This window comes from Sciurus carolinensis, chromosome 5 (assembly GCF_902686445.1).
Source record: "Sciurus carolinensis chromosome 5, mSciCar1.2, whole genome shotgun sequence".
In the NCBI taxonomy this organism is placed as follows: domain Eukaryota; kingdom Metazoa; phylum Chordata; class Mammalia; order Rodentia; family Sciuridae; genus Sciurus; species Sciurus carolinensis.
In genome coordinates, this window is record NC_062217.1 from 133,601,793 (window position 1) to 133,614,172 (window position 12,380).

The window sequence follows — 12,380 nt, forward strand, 5'->3', positions numbered from 1 at the left end:
AAGTTGAAGATTTGTACCTACTTTTTCTTCTATAAGATGCAGGGTCTCTGGTCTGATTCCGAGGTCCTTGATCCATTTTGAGTTGAGTTTTGTGTAGGGTGAGAGATAGGGGTTTAGTTTCATTCTATTGCATATGGTTTTCCAGTTTTCCCAGCACCATTTGTGGGAAGAGGCTATCTTTTCTCAATTGCAAATTGTTGGCACCTTTGTCTAGTATGAGAAAATTGTATTTATTTGGGTTTGTGTCCATGTCCTCTATTCTGTACCATTGATCTACCTGTCTATTTTGGTACCAATACCATGCCGTTTTTGTTACTATTGCTTTGTAGTAGAGTTGAAGATCTGGTATTGCAATACCCCCTGCTTCGCTCTTGCTACTGAGGATTGCTTTAGCTATTCTAGGTTTTTTATTCTTCCAGATGAATTTCATAATTGCTTGCTCTATTTCTGCAAGGTACATCATTGGGATTTTAATTGGAATTGCATTGAATCTGTATAGAACTTTAGGTAGTATAGCCATTTTGACGATATTAATTCTGCCTATCAAGGAACATGGGAGATCTTTCCATCTTCTAAGGTTTTCTTGAATTTCTTTCTTTAGTGTTCTGTAGTTCTCATTGTAGAGGTCTTTCACCTCTTTTGTGAGATCGATTCCCAAGTATTTTATTTTTTTCGATGCTATTGTGAATGGGGTAGTTTTCCTAATTTCTCTTTCTGAAGATTCATCACTTATGTATAAAAATGCATTGGATTTATGAGCATTGATCTTGTAACCTGCTACTTTACTGAATTCACTTATGAGTTCTAAAAGTTTTCTGGTGGAATTTCCAGGTTCCTCTAAATATATAATCATGTCATCAGCGAACAGGGATAGTTTGAGTTCTTCTTTTCCTATTCGTATCCCTTTAATTTCTTTGGTTTGTCTGATTGCTCTGGCTAGAGTCTCAAGGACGATGTTGAATAGAAGCGGTAAAAGAGGGCATCCCTGCCTTGTTCCAGTTTTTAGGGGGTACGCTTTCAGTTTTTCACCATTTAGAATGATATTAGCCATGGGCTTAGCATAGATTGCCTTTATAATGTTTAGGAATGTTCCCACTACCCCAATTTTTTCTAGTGTTTTGAGCATGAAGGGATGCTGTATTTTATCGAATGCTTTTTCTGCATCTATTGAAATAATCATGTGATTCTTAACTTTAAGTCTGTTGATATGGTGAATGACATTTATTGATTTCCGAATGTTGAACCAACCTTGCATCCCTGGGATAAAACCCACTTGATCGTGGTGCACTATCTTTTTAATATATATTTGTATGCGATTTGCTAAAATTTTGTTGAGAATTTTTGCATTGATATTCATTAAGGATATTGGTCTGAAATTTTCTTTCCTCGATGTGTCTCTGTCTGGTTTAGGTATCAGGGTGATATTGGCTTCATAGAACGAGTTTGGGAGGGTTCCCTCCTCTTCTATTTCATGGAATAGTTTGAGAAGTATTGGAATGAGCTCTTCTTTAAAGGTTTTGTAGAACTCGGCTGAGAACCCATCTGATCCTGGACTTTTCTTTGTTGGTAGGCTTTTGATGACCTCTTCTATTTCATTGCTTGAAATTGGTTTATTTAAGTTGTGTATGTCCTCCTCGTTCAGTTTAGGTAGTTCATATGTCTCTAGAAATTTGTTGCTGTCTTCGAGGTTTTCTGTTTTGTTGGAGTATAGATTTTCGAAATAGCTTCTAATTATGTTTTGTATTTCACTCGTGTCTGTTGTGATGTTTCCTTGTTCATTCCGAATTTTAGTAATTTGAGTTTTCTCCCTCTTTCTCTTTGTTAGTGTGGCTAAGGGTTTATCAATTTTATTTATTTTTTCAAAGAACCAACTATTTATTTTGTTAATTTTTCCAATTGTTTCTTTTGTTTCGATTTCGTTGATTTCGGCTCTGATTTTAACTATTTCCTGTCTTCTACTACTTTTGGTATTGGTCTGCTCTTCTTTTTCTAGTGCTTTGAGTTGTAGTGTTAAGTCGTTTATTTGTTGATTTCTACTTCTTTTTTTGAATGCACCCCATGAAATAAATCTTCCTCTAAGTACTGCTTTCATAGTGTCCCAGAGATTTTGATATGATGTGTCTTTGTTCTCGTTTACTTCTAAGAATTTTTTTTTATTTCCCTCCTGATGTCTTCTGTTATCCATTCATCATATAATAGTGTATTATTTAGTCTCCAGGTATTGGAGAAGTTTCTGTTTTTTATTCTGTCATTTATTTCTAATTTCAATCCATTATGATCTGATAGAGTACAAGGTAGTATCTCTATCTTCTTGTATTTGCTAACAGTAGCTTTGTGGCATAAAATATGGTCTATTTTAGAGAAGGATCCATGTGCTGCTGAGAAGAAAGTGTATTCGTTCTTTGTTGGATGGTATATTCTATATATGTCCGTTAAGTCTAAATTGCTGATTGTGTTGTTGAGATCTATAGTTTCTTTATTCAATTTTTGTTTGGATGATCTATCCAGTGGTGAGAGAGGTGTGTTAAAATCGCCTAGTATTATTGTGTTGTGGTCTATTTGAATTCTGTAATTGAGAAGGATTTGTTTGACGTACGTGGATGAGCCAATGTTCGGGGCATAGATATTTATGATTGTTATGTCTTGCTGATTTATGCTTCCCTTAAGCAGCATGTAATGTCCTTCTTTATCCCTTCTGATTAGTTTTGGTTTGAAGTCCACATTATCTGAGATGAGGATGGATACTCCAGCTTTTTTGCTGTGTCCGTGTGCATGGTATGTTTTTCCCCATCCTTTCACCTTTAGTCTATGGGTGTCTCTTTCTATGAGGTGAGTCTCTTGCAGGCAGCATATTGTTGGATTTTTCTTTTTAATCCAATCTGCCAGTCTGTGTCTTTTGATTGATGAATTCAGGCCATTAACATTCAGGGTTATTATTGTGATATGATTTGTATTCCCAGTCAATTGACTCATATTTGTTTTTGACATGATTTGGTTTCTCCTTCATTTGGCTATTCCTTTAGGCTAGCGCCTCCTGTTGCTGATTTGCATCGTTGTTTTTCATCTGTTCCTCATGGAATATTTTGCTGAGAATGTTCTGTAATGCTGGCTTTCTTTTTGTAAATCCTTTTAGCTTTTGTTTATCATGGAAGGATCTTATTTCATCATCAAATTTGAAGGTAAGTTTTGCTGGGTATAAGATTCTTGGTTGGCATCCGTTTTCTTTCAGGGCTTGGTATATGTTGTTCCAGGCCCTTCTAGCTTTTAGGGTCTGGATTGAAAAATCTGCTGATATTCTTATTGGCTTCCCTCTGAATGTAATTTGATTCTTTTCTCTCGCGGCCTTTAAAATTCTGTCTTTATTTTGTATGTTAGGTATTTTCATAATAATGTGCCTTGGTGTGGGTCTGTTGTAATTTTGTATGTTTGGAGTTCTATAAGCCTCTTGTACTTGGTTTTCCATTTCATTCTTCAGATTTGGGAAATTTTCTGTTATTATTTCATTGAATAGAGTGTTCATTCCTTTGGTTTGTTTCTCTAAGCCTTCCTCAATCCCAATAATTCTTAAATTTGGCCTTTTCATGATATCCCATAATTCTTGTAGATTCTGTTCATGATTTCTTACCATCTTTTCTGTTTGGCCAACTTTGTTTTCAAGATTAAATAATTTGTCTTCAATGTCTGAGATTCTGTCTTCCAGGTGTTCTATCCTATTGGTTATGCTTTCTATGGAGTGTTTAACTTGGTTTATTGTTTCCTTCATTTCAAGTATTTCAGTTTGTTTTTTTTTTTCAGTATCTCTAACTCTTTATTGAAATGATCTCTTGCTTCCCGTATTTGGTCTTTTAACTGTTGATTGGTGCGATCATTTAATGCCTGCATTTGCTCTTTCATCTCCTCCTTCAATGCCTGCATTTGCTCTTTCATCTCCTCATTAGCTTCCCTGATCGTTTTAATTACGTACATTCTGAACTCCCTTTCTGACATTTCTTCTGCTGTGCTGTCATTGGGTTTTATTGATGTAGTATCTAGGTTTGTTTGGGACATTTTATTCCCTTGTTTTCTCATATTGGTCAGTTGTCAGTGGGACCCTGAGATATTGCAGTTTTCCGCTACTGGCTTATAGTGTTCCGGTAGATTTCCAGTGTATCACCTCCCAGCCTTCAGTAGCCTGATGTCTTGGAGGAATCTGATAAAGCAGCTCATCCGAAGAAAACTGCCCCTAGCCCCCTACTGGTTCCACGGTTTGGAACTGGCTCTGTGCGGAAATGCTCTCACTGTGGGCCTGCGTCGTGCAGCTGGCCGTGTGGGAGGAGCCCACTGCCGGAGTGTGGAAGGCTACCTTGGGAAGACTCTAGCTGCCCTGCCCGGCTCCAATAAGCCACCTCTATCTGGGCCTGCCACCCGGGCCGAGCTTTACCCAGTGGGCAGACTCACCCGTGGCTCTATTTCAGTCCGAGTCTCTCAATGCCTCCCCTTCTTAACTCCAGGGTTCTGGAGCGACTTAGGGTGCAGTCTCCCTCTAGGCCGCCATCTTGGATCGCCCCGTGAAGAGAGCCTGCAGCCGGAGTGGGCAGAGCCGCCTGAAGAGGTCTCTGGCTGCCCTGCCCTAATCCCAGAGGCTGTTTGTGGATCGCGGCTCTCCGCTGGTTCGTTTCCGGAGTACGCTGAGCTGCAGGGGCTCCGGGACTCGGAGCTTGTTCTGGTCAGAAAGGCTCTCACTAGCGGGCCAGTTCCATTCCGAGAACCTGGAGAAGCTGGCTGTGTGGGCGGGGCCCACCGCCAGAGTGCGTAGGGCTGCCTGTGGATGACTCTAGCTGCCCTGCCCGGCTCCGATAAGCCACCTCTATCTGGGCCTGTCACCCGGACCAAGCTTTACCCAGTGGGCAGACTCACCCGTGGCTCTATTTCAGTCCGAGTCTCTCAATGCCTCCCGTTCTTAACTCCAGGGTTCTGGAGCGACTGGGGGTGCAGTCTCCCTCTAGGCCGCCATCTTGGATCGCCTTATATCATTTTAAATGGCAATGTTCTGACTCTCAAATATTGCCTACAATCATTTGTATTGAACTGGAACTTAATTGAGTTAAGGATTTTCTTCCCCTAGAATTGTGGGTTTGGCATTGTTCTTCTTGAGACACATTATATTCTATCATGTGAACCTGTTACCTTGTGTGTATCCTTTGGAGAATATTAAGAAGCAATGACTATCGGTGTGGTAGTACACACCTGTAATCCCAGTGGCTCAGGAGGCTGAGGCAGGAGGATCATAAGTTCAAAGCCAGCCTCAGCAAAAGCTCTCTAAATAAAATACAAAATAGGACTGGAGAAGTGGCTCGGTGGTCAAGTGCCCCTGAATTCAACCCCGGTACTAAAAAACAAACAAACAAACAAACAAAAAAACTGAAGCAATGACCAAGATATTGCATGGATATTATGATATATACATTTTCAACTTTAAGATTATTGCTAAGTTGTTTCCAAAGTTAAATAGTTTTACAGCATCAAAATTAAGTATCAAGTTTATTATAATTTTTTTACATAGTCACTATAATGATAAGAGTATTATATTCTATTTGTTCTGAGGCTATAAATTTGATTTCTATATATATATTGATAAAATTAAATGAAATCTCACTTATTTTAAATTCTATTAATATTTCATAATGAGGAGAATTGTATTGGTTCATTTAAAATTAAATAATCCCTTCACTCTTGAGTTTTGCTTTGTCATGAATCTTAAATATGAACAAACTTCTAATTTCATGAGCTTTATTATTTTATTATATTGGTCCTAGAATTAATTTCTTCTGTTGATCTCATCTATCAGTCATGATGTTTGCACATTTTTGCATTATTAAGTGGCAGAAACCTAATTGCTCTTTAGATTCATGTATTAATTTAGGGCTGATTACATCTGAGATTTTTTTTTTGAGAATCTGGTTCTTATTTTGCAATATACATTGTCTCTACCTATGTTTCTGTTTCATTTGTTATCTTTATCTCTCTCTTATATTGATCCTATTCCAGTATGTTTCCCAAAGATAAGTTGAACATATTATTCACATGACCTTGGTAACATTGGCTATGTAGCCTAATGAAATCTAAACATAGTACATCTGAGTAGTAATAAAATAAAACAAGAGTTTATTCTGTACATAAAGACAATAATCCTCAGAGCAATCATTTGTATGAAATTATCATTCCCATTTTGCTGACATAACAGCTGGTGCTCCAATAAGTTTTACCATAATATTAGGCTCTGGGTCCATACTCATGGCTGGTTATTCCAGTGTTTTAGCACACAGACCTGAAAGACACAATGCATGGCAGAACAGGAGGATCATTGCCTGGACAATAGGTATCAGTGGTCCTTAGACTGTAGTTGATGATTTTCATATGTAAGAGGATGAGGGAGTTTCAATATTCAGAATTTATGAAACCCAGATTATTGTCTGGGCAGCAGCTAGACCTCATATGGTAGATTTGACCTCTCTTTCCACACATGGAGCACCTTGGGTGGCAGAAAGAGGAGCAGATATTTCATATTGGATTAGAAGGAGACACACAGATGTATTAAGGCAGATTTGTCTGTGGAAACTGGTCATTTTGTAAAATAGACAATTGGAGGATCAAGGAGTTTGAGCATGGGAGAGGAACCACCCTTCAGTGAGAGCAGTTAAAGATGACTGGAACTGGGATGTTTTTCCTGAGAAAAATCTGTTGCATCTTTATAGTAAAGAAGCAGACGTTCTGTAGTAGAAGAGGGAAAAACTACAAGGTTAATAGCATACATTTTTTAAGTCCTTGATAACACTGAAACATTTAAAAAATAAGGTATAAATTGTATCAACTTGAAGAGATAGTTACCAGAGTATGATATACTAAAGATCTAGATTATCTAAGTGATGCATTTATCAGTGAAGGCAAAGCCCAGGAAATAACTGTGGAAGAGGGTGGCTGTAGTGTGTGGAGATACAGATAATGGCAACTTGCACAATAATTGCAAAAGTTCAAGGATCTGCAAAGCTTGATTTCAGATTGTTTCTTTTCTCAGTTAAGATTACTCCATCATGCCAATTGCTCAGGTCCAAACCCTTGGTGTTGCCATTTTCTTCTTTTTATTGCACACTACACATATTTTCATCAATAAATCCTATTCCTCCTATCTTTGAAAAACGTCTTGATTCCTATCCTGCTCTCCATCTTGGTCAAAACCACTCTTAACTGTTGACTAGATTATTTCGGAAGCCAAATATTGAATTTCTCTGTTTTTGACCTTCAACTCTTTCCATTTATTACCAACATGATAATAAGTAAACCTGTTAAAACAGTATCATTCAAATCCTGTCATCTTGTGTTACAAACTCTCCAGTGGTTTTTAATCTAGTTTAGGAACATGCCAAGTTTTTTTTCTTTGCCCATCTTCTATTGTCACAATCATGCTTTGCAACAAACCATCCTAAATCTCAAATCTTAACACTCTGACATTTCACTTTGGGGTGGTTGGAGGTGGTTGTGTGGTCATAGTCTAAGCTCATATGCATTTGGTTATAATTGCAGATTGGGGTTCATTCTGTTTCACACACCTTTATCATTAGCAAGTGCATACCACATGACAAGCCAAAATCCAGGAGCAGGAGGTGCCGTGCAACGATATGAAGCCAAGTCAATATGTCAGTCTAGAGTCTCTGAAAACCAGATGCTTGAATTGCATCAGACATACAAAAGATTCAGCAGGAGCAGGACAGTGAAAGACCAAGGCTAGGGGCAGTACTAGACAGGAAGAACTTTCAATGCAGAACTGCAATGCAGGTCCCACACTTTTGCAAAGAGAGAGGCAAGGGAAAAAAAAGTGAATACAATCTCAGATTTCAGTGGAGTTCTAAGAATGTTTCAGCTGTGCAGAATCTTTGAGTCCCATAAAAGGGGACTTTCATTACACAAAAATATGTTGGAAATAGTGTCCATGCAATGCTCAGCATGCAATGTTCACTGACTAGGAACAGCCCAGTAGAAGGATAGCCTCTGGGTGGACATGGCGATGGATCGATCAGCAGGACGGCAGTGGGACTTTCAGTCCAATTATGCTTCTTGCAGCAGGCCTCTTTGAAGAAGATCTCAGCAGCACATTTAATTGGTTGCAATGCCAGTTACATTACCAAGCCAACATTACTGGGGAAAGAAAGTATATCCTCCCAAGGAGGTAGGGAAGAGAATATATTGAAAAATAATCCAATTAACTACAGTGAAACAAGCATATCTATACAAATCAAGCTTTCCTTTACCTCTCTGACCTCATTTATTACTATTGTTCTCTCATTAACTCCCTTCTAAGCCACACACTTCCTTGTATTTCCCAGAGCACACCAGACATGCTCCCATCATAGAAGTTTTGCCTGAAATGTTTTTTGAAAATATACCTGCATATATCGTCTCCTTATTTGCTTCTGATGTTTATTCGAGGTCAACCTGTCAATAGGCTTTCTTTGATCACCTTTTCTAAAATCTCAATTGCCATCAGCCCATAAAATATGTTCCATAAATTTCTTTCAGAGTGGATCCTATTCCCATTTCCAGGTGAAAGCTACAACATTCAAGGAAAATGCATATAAAACATTATAAATTCTCAAATTTTGATGCTACAGTCTCCTAGCTTATGTAGGCAGCAGGTAATCTCATTATTCTTAGAAAGCAGCACTATGAATAATTTAACAAGTGTTTGCCTTAAAGAAACTATTGAATTCAGGGCATTTTGCAGATAATTCAATAAACAAGAACAAATACTACAATAGTTACTTTTTAGAAAAAATGTACAGACACAAGAAGAAGCTCAATGCTTCTCTTCCATCAATCTGCTGACCCCACTGGAGACTATCAACAAGGTACTCATAGGTCACATTTTTTATTAGCAAATATAATTTAATGATTCAGGCAAGTTTCTGCTGCTGCACAGGGAAACATATAAGCTCAGCGATGTCTAGTCTATGTGTCAACTTCACTGGGCTATAGAACCCAGTTATTTAATACAACTCTAATCTAGGAGATGCTGTGAAGGTATTTTGTAGATGTGGTTAGCATTTACAATCAGTTGTCTTATCCCCAATAAAAATGGTGGGCCAATTCAAATTATCTGAAAGACATTAAGAGAAATACTAAGGTCCACCTGTTCATCGCACCTGCCCATGCAGGAACACCTCACTGTGGCTCCCCACCTACCAACACATGGCGTACTCCATCTTAGGACACCTCCTCCACTTTCTTGGGTTACCTCTGCTGCCACCGCCATCTTTAGTTGGGGCAGTTTCCATCTTGGGACACCTGCCAGAGACTAGAAGCCCAGTATCAAGGTACCTACAAGTTGGCCAACTAGTGACATGGCCACTTCCATCTAGGGATAATAGCCAGGAACTGAAAGAACATCCCAAGGTCCCTGTGGGCTTGGTTATATCTGAGGTATTCCTGCTAGGTGTGCTAATAGCCAACATCTTGCTGCAAAGGCAGAAGAGAGCATTGCAAAGGGCTGGTAGGTTAGGAAAGGATCTGAGGGCATCTTGATCCTGGCTTGACCAGCCAACCAGCCCAGTACTCACTGGGATCCCAGAGACAACTCAGATAGCACTTGCTGGGACCTGACATCAGCCTGGTCCTTGATTCCCTCCCCAGTATGGCACCTACTGATCACCTGGTCCTACCGGTTTGTCAATCAACTGGGTCCTCCAGTTCCTCAATCCCCAGTCTCCTAACCACCCCTAGCCACAAACCCAGCCCAGTGCTTGCAGCTATGTGGGTGGTTCACAGCTCTCAACACCTGTCCCTAATCTGCCCAATACAGAACAGTTTTCCATAACAGGTGTACAGGTCCCAGCAGTCAACCCTCTGAACTTCCAGGAAGAGAGGTTCCTGATTGGGAAGTCCAAAGGGCAGGGATAGGAGAGATATAATTTAGAGACTAAATTAGAGACCAGAATTGTGGGGTCTAAAAATGAGGAAGAGGCTTGGATCAGGCTCTTGTATCACATAAGAGGACCCCAAAGGAGAGTCCTGGTGTGCAGTCTTCCAGTGGGACTGGCAATTGCTATACCTTGCCTCCAGGAGTCCTATCTCCAAATCTAATCCTTCAACCTTAATAACTTTCCTTATCCCATGGGTGGATTAACCAGCAAACTCCAGACAACCCCACCTATCAGAAGAGAAGGGAAGCAGAGAAGATACTGCACTCCAATAGAAGCAATTGTTCAATTTTCCTTCAAGATTCTTTTCCCCCCTATTTTTTCTATTTTTGTTTCCTACGTTCATACCCCAATTCTTTAAAATGCAGTACTTTTCATGCATCAGTCTACTGAGTATTGGGAGGACTGAATAGTATGTTACAGTTTTGCTGTAGATTCTTTTATTTATGTTTTACATGTATTTTTCTTTTTCTTTTTTTTTTTAACTCACTCTATTTTTCTCTTATTTATCTGTTTCTTTGGAGTCTTTATCTTTTTTCCTGCTAACAACCAACTTCTTTTGATTGCTCCTCCACTTTTCCTATTATATAATACCTTTATATTCTTACCATTTACCTTATTAACATCACATCCTACACCCCTCCCCCATTCTTTCTTTGTCTACCATTAGAAATTGTAGACCATATTGAAAACCTATTTGTTTATGTTGTAGATAATAATTGAACACATCCTCTCTATTTATTGCAACAAAACTGTTAACATCTTACTAGGAACTATTTGGTTTAAGACTGCATGTTGTTTGCACTGAGTACTGTTAATGATGATCTACCCCTTAAGGGTGAGATATTGGAAACCTGCAGGGACAACATAAATCTATAGAGTGGAAATTGTAATACTTCACATCCCCACTGCTAGAGGGGAAGAAACATGAACAACATGATAAAACAAGGGAAAAAGTGCCCCAAACAAGCAAAGATGCTATATTAATAGAATCCATTGACAACACAGCAGAAGAAATGTCAGAGAAGAAGTTCAGAATGTACATAATTAAAATGATCTGCAAAGTAAAGGATGATATAAGAGAGTAAATGCAGGCAACAAGGCAACAAAAGATCACATCAATAAATAGTTACAAAAGCAAAAGCAGGAAGCAAACAATTACTTCAACAAAGAGATAAAGATTCTGAAAACCAAACAAAAATCCTGGAAATGAGGAAACAATAAACCAAATTGAAAACTCAATAGACAGCATCACTAATAGATCACTTGGTAGACAGAACCTCAGACAATGAAGACAAAATATGTAATCATGAAAGTAAAGTTGACAACACAGAGCAGATGGTAATAATAATGAACAGAAACTCCAAGAATTTTGGGATAACATGAAAAGACCAAACTTAAGAACTATAGGGACAGAGGTAGGCATAGAGTTACAAACCAAAGGAACAAATAATCTATTCAATGAAATAATATCAGAAAACTTCCCAAACCTGAAGAACGAAATGGAAAAATAAAATACAAGAAGCTTAAAGGACCAAATGTACATTACAACAGATCCACACCAAGGCACATTATAAAGAAAATGCTCAACATACAAAATAAAGAGAATTTTTAAAGGCTGTAAAAGAAAAGTATCAGATTACATATATGGGGAAACCAATTCAGATCTCAATTGATTTCTCAGTTCAGACCCTAACAGCTAGGAGGGCCTGGAACAGCATATTTCAAACTCTGAAATAATATGGATGCCAACCAAGAATCCTGTACCCAGCAAAACTACCTTCAGATTTTGTGACAAAATAAAATCCCTCCATGATAAATAGAAGTTAAAAGAATTTACAAATAGAAAGCCTGCACTTCAGAACATTCTCGGCAAAACATTCCATGAGGAGAAAATGAAAAACAACAATGAAGGTCAGCAAAGGGAGGAACTACACTAAAGGAAAAGCCAATCAAAGGAGAAAACAAGTCAAGTTAAAAGTCAAAAATAAGTCAAAATGACTGGGAATACAAATCATGTCTCAATAATAACCCTGAGTGTTAATGACCTAACTAATCAATCAAAAGATATAGACTGGCAGATTGGATTTTCAAAAAAGACCCAACAATATGCTGCCTTCAAGAGACTCATCTGATAGGAAAAGACATCCACAGGCTGAAGGTAAAAGGATGGGAAAAGCATATCATGCTCATGTTCTGAGTTTAAAAAAAAAAAAAACAAAAAAACAGGGTTTCCATCCTCATATCAGATAAAGTGAACTTCAAGCCAAAGTTAATCAGAAGGGACAAAGAAGGTCATTTCATTTTACTGAAGGGAATTATAGAATAGCAAGATTGTAAATATTTATGCCCCAAATGATGGTGCATCTATTTACATTAAAAAAAAAAAAAAAAACACTTCTGAATTTCAGAAATCAAATAGACCGCAAT